This window comes from Pinus tabuliformis, chromosome 4_1, assembly GCF_031772625.1.
Source record: "Pinus tabuliformis cultivar Carrire ecotype Pingquan chromosome 4_1, CPIR1, whole genome shotgun sequence".
NCBI classification, from domain to species: Eukaryota; Viridiplantae; Streptophyta; class Pinopsida; order Pinales; family Pinaceae; genus Pinus; species Pinus tabuliformis.
In genome coordinates, this window is record NC_142303.1 from 315,409,302 (window position 1) to 315,422,600 (window position 13,299).

The following is a 13,299-nucleotide window of genomic DNA, read 5'->3' on the forward strand; positions in this document are numbered from 1 at the left end:
GGAAAGGTTTCTTCATTTTCAACTTGGATTTTCTGTCCTACAATATCTTCATTATAATGGCCTACCGCCATAGGCTCAAGATCATAACATGGCCTAATTAATTGAATATGCTTGACAACTTCTTCCAAGAAACTAGACTTGGTAATGCTTTCTTCTTTCAAGTAATCACGCATAAATGTATTTGATAGTAGCCTAGCTGTAACATTCTTGATAGATTTATCGAGCTCTTCATTGATATGTTTTGTATGGATTCTAATGGCACCTTCACCCAAGAACCATATATCAACAATACTATTTAATAGGGATGTTTCTCCATTTCCACTTGGACCTCTCATCAAAAAATGATTTATAGGGACCACCAATGATAGGAATTCAAATAAAGTCATTGTGGATTGTAGTATTTACATTGTCACTTGTTTAATTCTCAAATTTTTTTGATAAAAAGTATCGGCCCCATTACATTCTGAAGCAAACCCATAATGCTCTTTAATCTTTAAAAAAATGATCTTTGGCCATTTAGAGGCTGAAAGTTGGTTGCACACGTACAACCTTCTGACCGAGCCTTTCCATCACCTGCATGAGGCACAAGATTACTATCAGGTCTCAGAGTTTCATTACTCTCATCATCACATGGTTGAATGTTGGATTTGGGATGTTCTTCTATACCGTCATTGCTTTTATCTTCAATTGCAGTCTCATTATCCCCAAGCCAAAAACTCCCATGCTAGGAATTACTTCTCCTATGCGAATTGTAGGCCTATATGTACCTCCATTCCAATGAAGGAAATATTGGTGTGTCAATGGTGTACCCACCAACTTCACCTCACATTCTTCTTGAGAAAAACCAGCTTGGTATACAATTTCAGCAGCGCTCCTCATGACCTCAAAGCACTTAGACTTGAGCTTCTTCTATTCAACACTTCTACAATCCAATCCATACCACACATCATATGGCTATGTTCTAGAGTTGTATATATGAAGTACATGCTTTCCCCTAGTTGTTAAATTTGGACTTACCATAGTCACTATTGAAATGAGCACAAATTTTGGATGAGCATCCACCCATGGATTCTGGTGGTTTATAATAATTTGATATAGCTCTAGGTCCTTTAGGATATCCACTGCATCAAAACCAATATGGAGATACTTGAAAGAGTTACATTGGGGTTATTTTTGTACCTTTTTTGATGGGTATCCATCAATGAAATTGTAGATAGTGATGGCTTACTGAAGACAACCTTCTTCACATTTATGGAAATCCCCCTTGTCAGCTTGAAACCAACAACTTGACCACCTGTTGTATACCATTCTGCAAACATATATACAATTTCTACTGCTAGTGTACCATCAGATTTTAATCCTGAAGGCATAAAACAAAGTAGAACCAAATAGTTATGTATAAATGGATCTTTTAAATCCAAGGAGTCATAAGAAACATATGGAAAATACTCACCCAAAGTATCCAAAACCTGAGAAAGAGGATTGGCGTGAGGTCTAGTGGATGGGAAGCCAGAAAAAAGAGATGGCCCTGAGTCAAATTTATAGCCATTGATTTCACGTGAATGTATTGCTCCTCCAGGTAAGTCATGACTTTCTAAAACCCAAACATCTTTCCCATATCTAGCCTTAAGGCTTGTAGCACAAGGTCCTCCAATTCCTCTTCCAAGTACCACAAAATCTGACTTGGTCTTCCCTTCATCAAACATACAATCATGGCACCTTAGGTTGATTTTCCCAAGCAATGATATTCTTAGGTACGTATGCATTGAGTCAATAAGCATATCTGATACAGTTTCTCTCTTCCCTAGTGATTTCGTGACAGACTTTGTAGAAAAAGTTGGCAAGGACATTTGGTGTAGCACTAGCCTCACTCCTTTCAGAAATGGATATGAGAAGGAATATCCCATAGAATTGGTAGGTACTGAATAGGAGCATAATGATTGCATCTCGTCGTCATTGTACACTTCTGGTGGCCTTATGCAAGATCCAGTGAACTGAACCATATTTTTATGTCAAAATTTACTTATATTGAACACTTCTTGAGTGGAGTCTTGTCCCCTGTAAATAGGAATGATACCATCAAGATGCTTTTGGCCATCTTCAAAAGTTTTGTGTCCATATTTTGTTTAACCTTTAACATGGAAAGCACCTCCTATAATGACATCACCATACTTAGTGGCTAGCTGATCCTTTTTGTGAGGCAAACTTCTCACGACCTTGCCAACTAGGACTTCATCTCAAAAAGGTCCATGCGTTTCTCCTAAGCCCAGTTTGGAAACCTCTGCACTTGCAACATAAATTGATACCTTTTTCCTACCACCATCTAAATTATCACTTACCCTTTGCCTCCCTTCAAATGTATTTCTCAAAGACTCCACTTTATATGGTTCCTCTACTAGTGTTGTTTCAGTTTCTTCTAAGTCTCCATATTTGTAATTGTTTTGCTTTTTCTTTTCCATATTCAATGATACCCACATTTCCAATTGTTTTAACATGTTTGTGAAATATCGGTTGTAATCTACAAATTTTTGACTTGAAAGCATTTTACCTTCAACCTTAAGTTCTGGCTCCTGAATTTTTATCCTTGACATCACCCACAGCTGAGCCAAGATCTAGACTCTGATACCACCGTAATGTCCCCAACTAGGAAACACTTTAAATGGTAATGAGTTTAGTGTGTCTTTATTCTGTATTATCTTGTCAAACACTCCATGAAAACACTTTTGTAGAAATGAGTTTAATTTTTATTATTCATATGCAATACACTGTGGAGAAAAATAGAAACCCAACTTCAAACTAAGCACTATATCATGTATTGAAATCAGAGACAGAAAGTAAATTATTGGCATACATAATCACAGGATTGACTAGCTAGTACATTGTCACCTGTTGGGTCCCTATAATACTAATGATTACCCCATTACTATTGTAGTTGTACCCCTTATTAATATTTTTGTGCCCCTATTATCCCCATATTGTTATTACTGTGCCCCATAGAATCCCTCTATTGTTATTTTTGTGGCTTTATATTATTATTGTTAGGTCGGCTGGGTTATACTGTGACTCCTTAGACTCCTATATATAGAAAGGAGGTTTTGTCATTTGAATCATCCAAGAATTTTTCATTTATGTAATGTAAAGGAGGTTGCCCCCATGAAGAGGCTGAATTCTAAGGCGTTGATCTATCGTTTCTATCTTTTCTTGAGCTGGTTTCATAACATTTGGTATCAGAGCTTTGGATTCTAGGGTTTCGCTACTCCAAATAGGTCATCGTGGCATTTTCGCTATAACATTTTTTCTGTGATGTTTCAGAAGTTGCAAAAAAAAACCCATTTGAGAAGAAATTGCACTGAACCTCGGGTCCAAATTTCAGAGCTGTTCGCGCTATATTTGCGGAGATATGATCTAAGGAAGTTGGTCTTTTTGCAAACTCCTGAATTACATTCCAAACAGGTGACCTGGGGAAAATCATCATAACTTTCTCTCTGGGGATCATATTAAAATTTCGTAAGAAGGTACAGAAAGAGGACGGACTTTAGTTTCTTGTATGCATTTTTTAGATCCAAAGGTCGAAACAGTGACTCGTGGCACGTCGTACAAGTTCGCTCTACTGAATTAGTCTATAATCAAGTCACTGTGGGAGATTTCACATAACTCTTCCTCGGAGAATCCAATTTGGGTCAGACTTGTGGCATTGGAAAGAGGACACAGAGGGCTACTATAGGTCACAAATTTAGATCTAGATGATTGGAAAGTACAGACATACATCAGAAGCAATATCGAGCTCCTACAAAGTGAAAAAAGGTGTGTAGATTTTCTTAAATTTTTGCTTAAGCTTGGTTTGAAAATTTATTTTAAAGGAATTCAAAGGGCATAGTAGAGCATTATTATTGGTAACGGATGTCCCGAGGAAAGAAAATGCAAACACCTAGTAAGGAACCTGAAATCTCTAGCATGACTCATGAAGAAGAGGATGAAATGCAACATGATATATCAAAATTACAAGACCAAGTGCAACAACTGTCCCTTGCACAAAAAGGAACAGAATCTAAGATGGATGGTTTAAAGAAAGGCGTAGAATCTAAGATGGATTGTTTAAAGAAAGTTGTAGAAGCTAAGATGAATGACGTGGAAGCTAAGATGGATGATTTGAAGATAGATTTGAAGACAAACATGGAAGAATTGAAGATAAATATGAATAAGTTGCTACAAGAAAGGGTCACTAATGGTGAAAGGGTAGTAAAGGAAACTCATGATGAGAACAAAAGAAATGTTAATCATGATTCCATAGACTCTAATGTTGGATCAAAGACCCACCATATTCCAAAAATCGATATGAGGAAGTTTGATGGCAAGGATCCCGCAACATGGATATTACAAATGGAGCAATTTTTCAATCTCAATAATGTGCAAAACACACAAAAGGTATGTATTGCAACTTTATATTTGGAACCAAATCAGTTTGTATGGTATCAATGGCTTTGCTCTCATAAACAATTTATCACTTGGGCAATTTTTATGGAAGAATTGATAGCACATTATGAGGATACAAAAAGCAACACTTTTTTTAGCCAACTGATAAGTCTCAAACAAAAGGGTTCAATAAGGGAGCACATTGAGGAGTTCCAAAAATTGAACATAAAGGTAAAAGATATTCCAGAGGAGCATAGGATTGATGTGTTCATAGGGTCTTTAAAAGATAATATCCAACATGATATTTGCCTTTGGGAACTTGATTCATTAGAGAAGGCATTCAGGTTAGCAAGAAAAATGGAAAGCAAAATTATGGAAACCAGGAAGCAAACCACTCACAACTATAAAGACGGAAGTGTTGTTGCCACTAGTCTTCCACAACCTATAAGATTGACACCACAACAATTGGAAGAAAAAAGAGAAAAAGGGCTTTGTTACAGTTGTGATAGCAAATACACTACCAATATAGAAGGACAAATCAAGAAGAAAAAGGTAATAGTGTTGATTGATTCAGGAAGTACCCACAATTTTATTCATTGTAAGGTAGCAAGAGAATTGAATTGCTTCTTATATCCAGCACCAGAGTGTCAAGTGATGGTTGCAAATGGAGGAATAATAAATTTCTCTAGAAAGTACCATAATATCAAGCTATCCATGGGAGAATATGTATTGACTAGCCCAATGCTTTCCATTCCAATGGGAGGTGCTAATGTTGTACTAGGAGTCCAATGGCTACAATCCTTGGGTACAATAGCTTTTAATTTTCAAGAACTTTTCATGAAATTTTCTGTGGAAGGAAAGGAAGTTGAATTAAGGGGTATTGCAGGGAAACCAGCAAAGATAATCAGCTCTAATGGTATGACAAAGCTTCTAAAAAAGGAACAAAGAGGTGTAATTGCATAATTATGTTCGCTAGATGTGTCCACAGTGGAGTCATCTATTTCTCCAATTCTCCAAAAAGTCTTGGACAATCATTCCAAGGTATTTGAGACTCCCAAAGGTCTCCCACCTATTCGTGATCATGATCATGCTATTCATCTGATTCCAGGAATTGTTCCTCCAAACATCAGGCCGTACAGATATCCCTATGCCCAAAAGAGTGAAATTGAATGTATGGTTGCAAAAATGCTAGAGGCTGGTATAATTCAACCAAGTCAAAGTTCTTTCTCTGCTCTAGTCGTATTGGTGCACAAGAAGGATGGATCATGGCACATGTGTCCGGATTATAGGGAGCTCAACAAGCTCACTATTAAAGACAAGTTTCCCATTCCTGTCATTGATGAATTACTGGATGAATTGCATGGATCAATTTACTTCACCAAGTTGGATCTTCGTTCAGGATATCATCAAATCAGAATGAAGATTGAAGACATTCCAAAAACAGCATTTAGAACTCATGAGGGTCATTATGAATTTTTGGTCATGCCTTTTGGCTTTACCAATGCACCTTCAACATTTCAAGGTTTGATGAATTCAATTTTCAAACCATTCCTTAGAAAATTTGTGTTAGTATTTTTTGATGATATACTAATCTACAGCAAGTCTTGGAAGGATCATGTTGAACATGTTGACAGGGTGCTACAACTATTGGAGGAGAAACAATTATATGCAAAAAGATCCAAATGTTTCTTTGGAGTACAAGAGGTGGAATATCTGGGTCATATTGTATCTCATGAAGGAGTTAAGGTAGACCCTAGAAAAATTAAAGCCATTAAGGAATGGAAAATTCCCACAACCATATAGCATCTACGAGGATTTCTCGGGTTGATAGGGTATTATCGCAAGTTTGTTAAGAATTATGGGAGAATAGCAGCACCTCTAACAACATTATTGAAGAAAGATGCATTTTCATGGACTCCAGAAGCAACAAAGGCATTCGAAAATCTTAAAGAGGCAATGTGCCAAGCACAGGTCTTAGCTACACTAGACTTCACAAAAATATTTATTGTGGAATGTGATGCTTCAGGAAATGGAATTGGTGTTGTTTTAATGCAAGATGAAAGACCCATTGCTTTTGAAAGTCGTCCAATCAAGGGAAAGTTTTTACACAAAGCTATTTATGAGAAGGAAATGTTGGCAATACTCCATGCACTTAAGAAATGGCGACCCTACCTAATGGGAAGACACTTCAAGGTAAAAACGGATCATGATAGCCTTAAATACTTTTTAGAACAAAGATTATCCTCTGAAGAGCAACAAAAGTGGGTCACAAAGATGTTGGGTTATGACTTTGAAATCATCTACAAAAAAGGGAAGCAAAATGTGGTGGCAGATGCACTCTCAAGAAAGGATGAGGATGTGGAAGCATTGTTGTGTGCCATTTCTATTATCCAACCAGATTGGATAAACGAAGCAAGGGAGGAATGGAAGAATGACGAAGAAGTGTGGGCACTTATTCAAAAGTTACAACAAGATTCCAGTATGTCTGATACATTTAGCTGGAAAAATGATCCGTTATGGTACAAAGATCGCTTATACCTCTATAAGAATTCCCAGCTAAAACAAAATATTCTTATGGAATTGCACACTTCTCCCTTAGGAAGGCACTCAGGATTTTTAAAAACTTACCACAGGGTTAAGAAGGAATTTTTTTGGGATGGCCTTAAATAAGATATTCAAAAGTTTGTGGCGGAATGTTTGGTTTACCAACAAAATAAAGTTGAAACAATTAAGACACCAGGTCTATTACAACCTTTATCCATTCTAAGCCAACGTTGGGAGGTGGTTTCAATGGATTTTATCATAGGTTTACCCAAGTCTGAGGGAAAGAGTGTCATCATGGTGGTAGTTGACAGACTTACCAAGTATGCACACTTTTGTGCATTATCACATCCATTTAAAGCCAGTACAGTTTCTACTGCATTTATGGAAACAATTCAAAAGCTACATGGAAACCCAAAGATTATTGTAAGTGACAGAGATCCCATTTTCACTGGAAATTTTTGGACAGAATTATTTTCTTGTCTTGGTACTCAGTTAGCTCATAGCTCATCTTATCATCCTCAATCTGATGGGAAAACTGAGATAGTAAACAAATGTTTGGAAGGATATCTTCGTTGCTTTGTATCTGATAAATAGACACAATGGGTCAAATGGTTGCCTCTCGCTGAATGGTGGTATAACATTTCCTTCCATACAACAACAAAAATGACCCCATTTATGGCACTTTATGGGTATCAGCCACCATCCATCACATCATATTTAAGAGAAAATTCTAAGGTTCAAGCAGTGGAACATCACATTGAACATCAACAACAAGTCCTCCAACTCTTAAAGGATAACCTCTTGTTGGCATAGAATAGAATGAAACAACAGGCAAATCAACATCGTAGCGAAAGAAGTTTTGATGTAGGTGATTGGGTATTCCTACGGCTACAACCATATAAGCAAATGTCCCTCAAGCAAGCTAAGAAGGATAATAAATTATCACCAAAGTATTATGGTCCATACAAGGTGTTGCAAAAGATTGGTACTATGGCATACAAATTGGAGCTTCCTGCAGCTTCTCGATTGCACCCAGTTTTCCATGTTTCATGTTTAAAGAAGGTTAGAGGTGACAAGCTCCCAGTTCAAACAATATTGCCAGAACTTGACGAGGAAGGAAAAATTATATTGGAACCGGAAGAAATCACAGAAACAAGAACTCGATAGCTACAAAATCGATCAATTTTGGAGTATCTTATCAAGTGGAAGAATTTATCTACTGAAGATTCCACATAGGAGGATGAGAATTTTATACAGAAGCATCCAGAACTTCTCAAGTGTTGAGGACAACACTTTTTTGAAGGAGAGGGGCATGTTGGGTCCCTATAATACTAGTGATTACCCCATTACTATTGTAGTTGTACCCCTTATTAATATTGTTGTGTCTCTATTATCCCCATATTGTTATTACTGTGCCCCATAGAATCCGTCTATTGTTATTTTTGTGGCTTTATATTATTATTGTTAGGTCGGCTGGGTTATACTGTGACTCCTTAGACTCCTATATATAGAAAGGAGGTTTTGTCATTTGAATCATCTAAGAATTGTTCATTTATGTAATGTAAAGGAGGTTGCCCCCTTGAAGAGGCTAAATTCTAAGGCATTGATCTATCGTTTCTATCTTTTCTTGAGCTGGTTTCATAACATCACCCAAAACCATTATCTTGCAAACCCAGAAAATATGCAACAACCCTTCATTTATAGTCTTTAAATCAGATAGAAAAATACAATGTACCAGAAAGATATAACCTGATATATCTCCATGGATAAATTCTCTACCATGGGAATTCCCAAAACACGACTTGCACAGGATTAGCTACAGTAATGAAACAAGTCGGCTTGTCAATACTCGTCCCCAATGGAAAATATAGTTGTTTGCTGGTGGAATTTCAAACCCCTTCAGAAGAATAATGTGACCATTAATGCACTTCTCTAGGATTGATAGGAAGATGCCCATGATTTTCTCCCTTAGAGACACCACGAAGGGAAATAAAAATGTTATCCCAAGCACAAAGCGTCTAGGAAGATACACTGCCAACAATAACGTGTTTTTAGTCCTCCTCAAGCCAGAGAAATTTGTTCTTTCTTATCTCTGTTGCTCAGTCCACAATCCAGAACAACTTGTGCTCCAAGGAAGTGATGAACTTAGCTAGAAAGAAGGTGAAATATCAGCCCATTCACTTAAGTGCAACTTGACTCCTTGAGGAAGAAACTTTGACCTCTTTAATATCACAGAGAGTATGTCTTACTACTTGAAGAAACTCGACCTTTTTAGCTTCTCTCTACCTGCAATCAAATTGTAACCACAGTTGCGAGACTTTCCTATAATGATTTATGATTTGGACTCCAGAAAAATAGCAAACAAACAATCAAACCAACTAGGGTGGCACTTAGCGTCCACCGAAGAAGGGAGAGGTCTAACTAGGGTGGCAAGAAATCCACCAAAGTTGGGAGAGAGGATTTCGCTTGAAACCCTCAGATAGAAACTCGCTTGAATCACTTCCAATGAAAATAAGTTATGATGGAATAAAATGAATAGAAAAATAAGTCCTCCCTCTTTTTATAATTTCCATTTGAGCCTCCCAAGCTTCTAGATTTTCCCCCTTTTTTAATATTGGTGGGGTCCATTCTCCACTAACTTGCTTTTTCTGCCATTTTTATTAAATAATATTTTCCTCCCTTTCCAAATAAAACAATATTTTTCCGCCAAAGTAATATTTTCCATCCCCTTTTCTTAATAAAATATTGTTTGCTCCATTTTATTAATATCATCAAATTTGGGCAAGACTTCTTAGTAATTTATTCACTCTCAGAATCAGGGACATTATAGAGATATATCATTAGGGGTTGTTGATCCCCCCCCCCCCCCAACAGTCATGGATGTCGGGACAAACAGTTTTAGGGGGTGTTGACAACATCTGGTTCTCTGGAGTAATTGTATGTATCTACCCTATTTCTTTGTTTTCCTACTCCATGATCCTAGAATTTAGAACCTATATAGCTTGGATTAGATCTGAATTTATCATGATTTTCTAGGAGTTGCCTTTGCACTCCCACTTTGTATTCCACATTTTTGTACTTAGCAGTCCCATTGACCTATTTGTGGTCATTTGTTGAACATTAATAAAAGTATATTATCTTATCACTAGTTGTCTAGTCCCTTCTCCTCAACCCTTACTAGAATTTCAATCTCATGTAGTCTACAGGTGCCTACTTGATAGCAAGAACAAGAATATTGACTTCCAAGGAAGCACCCTAGGTCAAGAATGGATGCAACACCTCTTCTTCAGTTAATATAAAGGTGCTCGTGGAGAATTTCTCAAAGCCTTGAAACCTTTTCTAGAACTTCTACATCTACCACTCTTGTTGTGTGTGGGCTAATAATTGGATGAGCCACATGTATTTAGTTGATTTTAGATCATATTACCAATATTTGATAGGAATGTGTTGATGCCTCGAAAATCGCTGCAACAATATAGGGGAAACCACCCGGTCCGGACCTTGATACAGCTCCTTTTCCGTTTGGAATAGTGGCTCCGACTGGGGATAATGGGACCAGTTTCCCAAAAATTATAGGTAGACGGGATGGATGAGTGACTTATAGAATATGCTGGCGATAAGCGAATAACTAAAACCATTGGCAAAAATATTATAACTATGATCTATCCCGGGAACTTATTGATTTTCTAAAGTGTAGCGTTTGATGGTCTGAGCTTTTAGACAGGCATATAGATGACTCTGTCTCTAAACATAGATATTAAATTATTCAAGATTGTTGTGCATAAATAGTTACACGAAGCGATGACAGCGAAATTACTACACTTTATCATTTATATCATTGTTACATGCATGATTAAAGGGAAAGGCAAATCGCAAAACATCCAATAGTGGGCTGAGATAGAGATTTGTTGTTACAGCGCATACATGTATTCAATAATAGCAAGAATATATGACATAACAATTCATATAAAAGGAATGACTTCAGATGTAGATAAAAGTACCATATGAGCTGCGGGACATTCCCAAATATCAATCGCTATTAGCAGTTCTTCCTCCAACACAGAAATCGTCCTCCACAAAGGCAATAGTGCACAATTGCATTAGAAAATTTGATGTCAAATTCAAAACAACTGGTCCAATTTCATAAAAGAATAGCGACTGAAGCACAGTAGTGCAAACTTCAGCCTATTAAGTCTGTTACAAAATTTTACGACCCTTTCCAAAACAATGAAAGGGTCTATGAATACTAATCTAATTTAAATATCTACTAAAAAGAAATCCTACTAAGCTGGTATCAATAACTCTTGATCCTGTTTTGGCTGGCGATCTGGCAAGCGGGAGGGTGACTCATTAAGTCGGCTGCTTTCCTTTGAATCTGAGCTAATTTATTGCAAGCATTGGCTCAACTTCCGGGGGTTTGTTGAGGTGCGAACTGAGCTGTGCAACGTAGGTGGCATCTTGGATATCGGGAATTATACACCCGATTGTGTCTGTAAGGCACTTTAGGGCAGATCTCCGTGTATGTGGCTTGATTAAAAAGAACCAATATGCGTCTGAGGTTAAGCTTTTAACTCCAGCGATTAATCTTCCTTTTTCCTCTAATTCAGGGTAGCATGTTTGCTCTAATGTATTTGTAGTTGTCATCTTTCCCGGTTTACATTGAGAAATCATATTGGCCAGGTAAAGAGTGTTATTGACTAGATCCACTAGATTGTTGGCGGTTGATTTACATCTTGAAGCCGCCCTTTCTGCTTTCATCACTTGAGTGTGCCATTCTGTGAAAAGTATATCTTTATGTGTTTCTATGATCCTGGGCAAATTTGCTGCTTTTCCTAAATCAGTATCTTGCCAGTCAAGATATGCAGTAATGGCTTCGTCTGCTTGATCTAGTTCAGTCCTGGCCTTTTCTACCTGCTGATTTATTGCTGTAGTTAGCTCACACAGTGGCTCAGCTTGAGTGATCTGTTGACATAAGAGTCTGACCTGAGATATCAACGCATTGTTTATCAATAATGCCTCTGATTTAAACTCTTTTACCTGCGATGCGCCCTTCATCTTTTCTAGCTGCGATGACATTTGAGCAATTTGCTCATCTTTGGTCTTTATCATTTGCTCATTCGCCGCTCTCAAATTTTCCAATGCCTCCGACAATTCTTTTTGTTTCTGGATCACACCCTGATCAATCCTTTGCCTTTCCTCTTGCAATTGCTGAGTCAACTGATTGTTCTCTTGCTGTTGCGCCAGCAACTGTTCTTCTGCTTGTGCTGCCCTTTGCTTTGTTTCAACCAATTATGCCTGTAACGCAAAGATTTCTTGGTCCTTATTCTTCAATAGAAGGCTCACCTCCGATGCTTTGTCAATTGTTGCCGCCAAATAAGCGCCCGCATACTGTGATAGCTTTGTTAAGTCATCAGAGGGATCCAATTCCTCCTTCCATACTACATTACCCGTGACCGTTTGTTCTGGGAAGATAGAAGGTTGATCAATCCTTCGTCTCTTCCTTGATCGCTTTACAATTGCCCTGTGTCTTGGGCTGTAAAAAACATCCAATGGCGGAATATCTTCTATCTGTAGAATAATCTGGTCAGAGGGGTCTTTTGGAATAACTTCAACTTCCTTAGAACTTGGTGGGCCGTGGGTTCCACTTAGAACCTGAGGAGAGGTAACATCCTGTGTATCAGTTGTTTTGGAGGTGTCCATTTCTTTTGAACCTTCCTTTCCACTGATAATAAAGTCAAATTGCTTCCACTGTTGAAGCAATTCAGGATCAAAGGTGGTTTGTTTCTGTTTTTCGGCATGGGACTCGCTCCGTTCTTTTTCCTGCTCTTTCCTCTGTTGCTCCTATTTTTCTCTCCTCTGTTTTTCTTCTTGTTCCTTTTTCTGCTTTTCCTCTAGTTCTTTCTTCTTTCTCCCTTCTTGTTCCATTTGTGTTCTCTGCTGTTTCTCGGCTTGTTCTTTCTTTAGCCTCTCCGCCTGTTCTTTTCTCTGTCTTTCTGCCTGTTGCTTCTTCTGCCTCTCCTCCTGTTCCTTGAACTGTTCCTGAACAGGTCCGCTTGATGATGTCGCTGGGGTTGTTGCCAGTAAATCCAGAGGCAGAGTTTGCAACCTCTGTTCTCTGAGTTTATTGAACTCAGTTAATCCCTCATCATTATATCGCATCCTACCGAGTTCTTTAGCATGACCTATTGATTCGGAGGCAACGAACAGGTCATCAAACATATCTTCCTGATGCTCAAACCTTGTTAATTTGGCCTGTTCTAATGCACTGTAAGCAGTCTTTTTTGGGTCGTATGGTCTGTTTGGGATCGTGGCCAGAGTTAAAGACTGAAGCTTTGTGGCTTC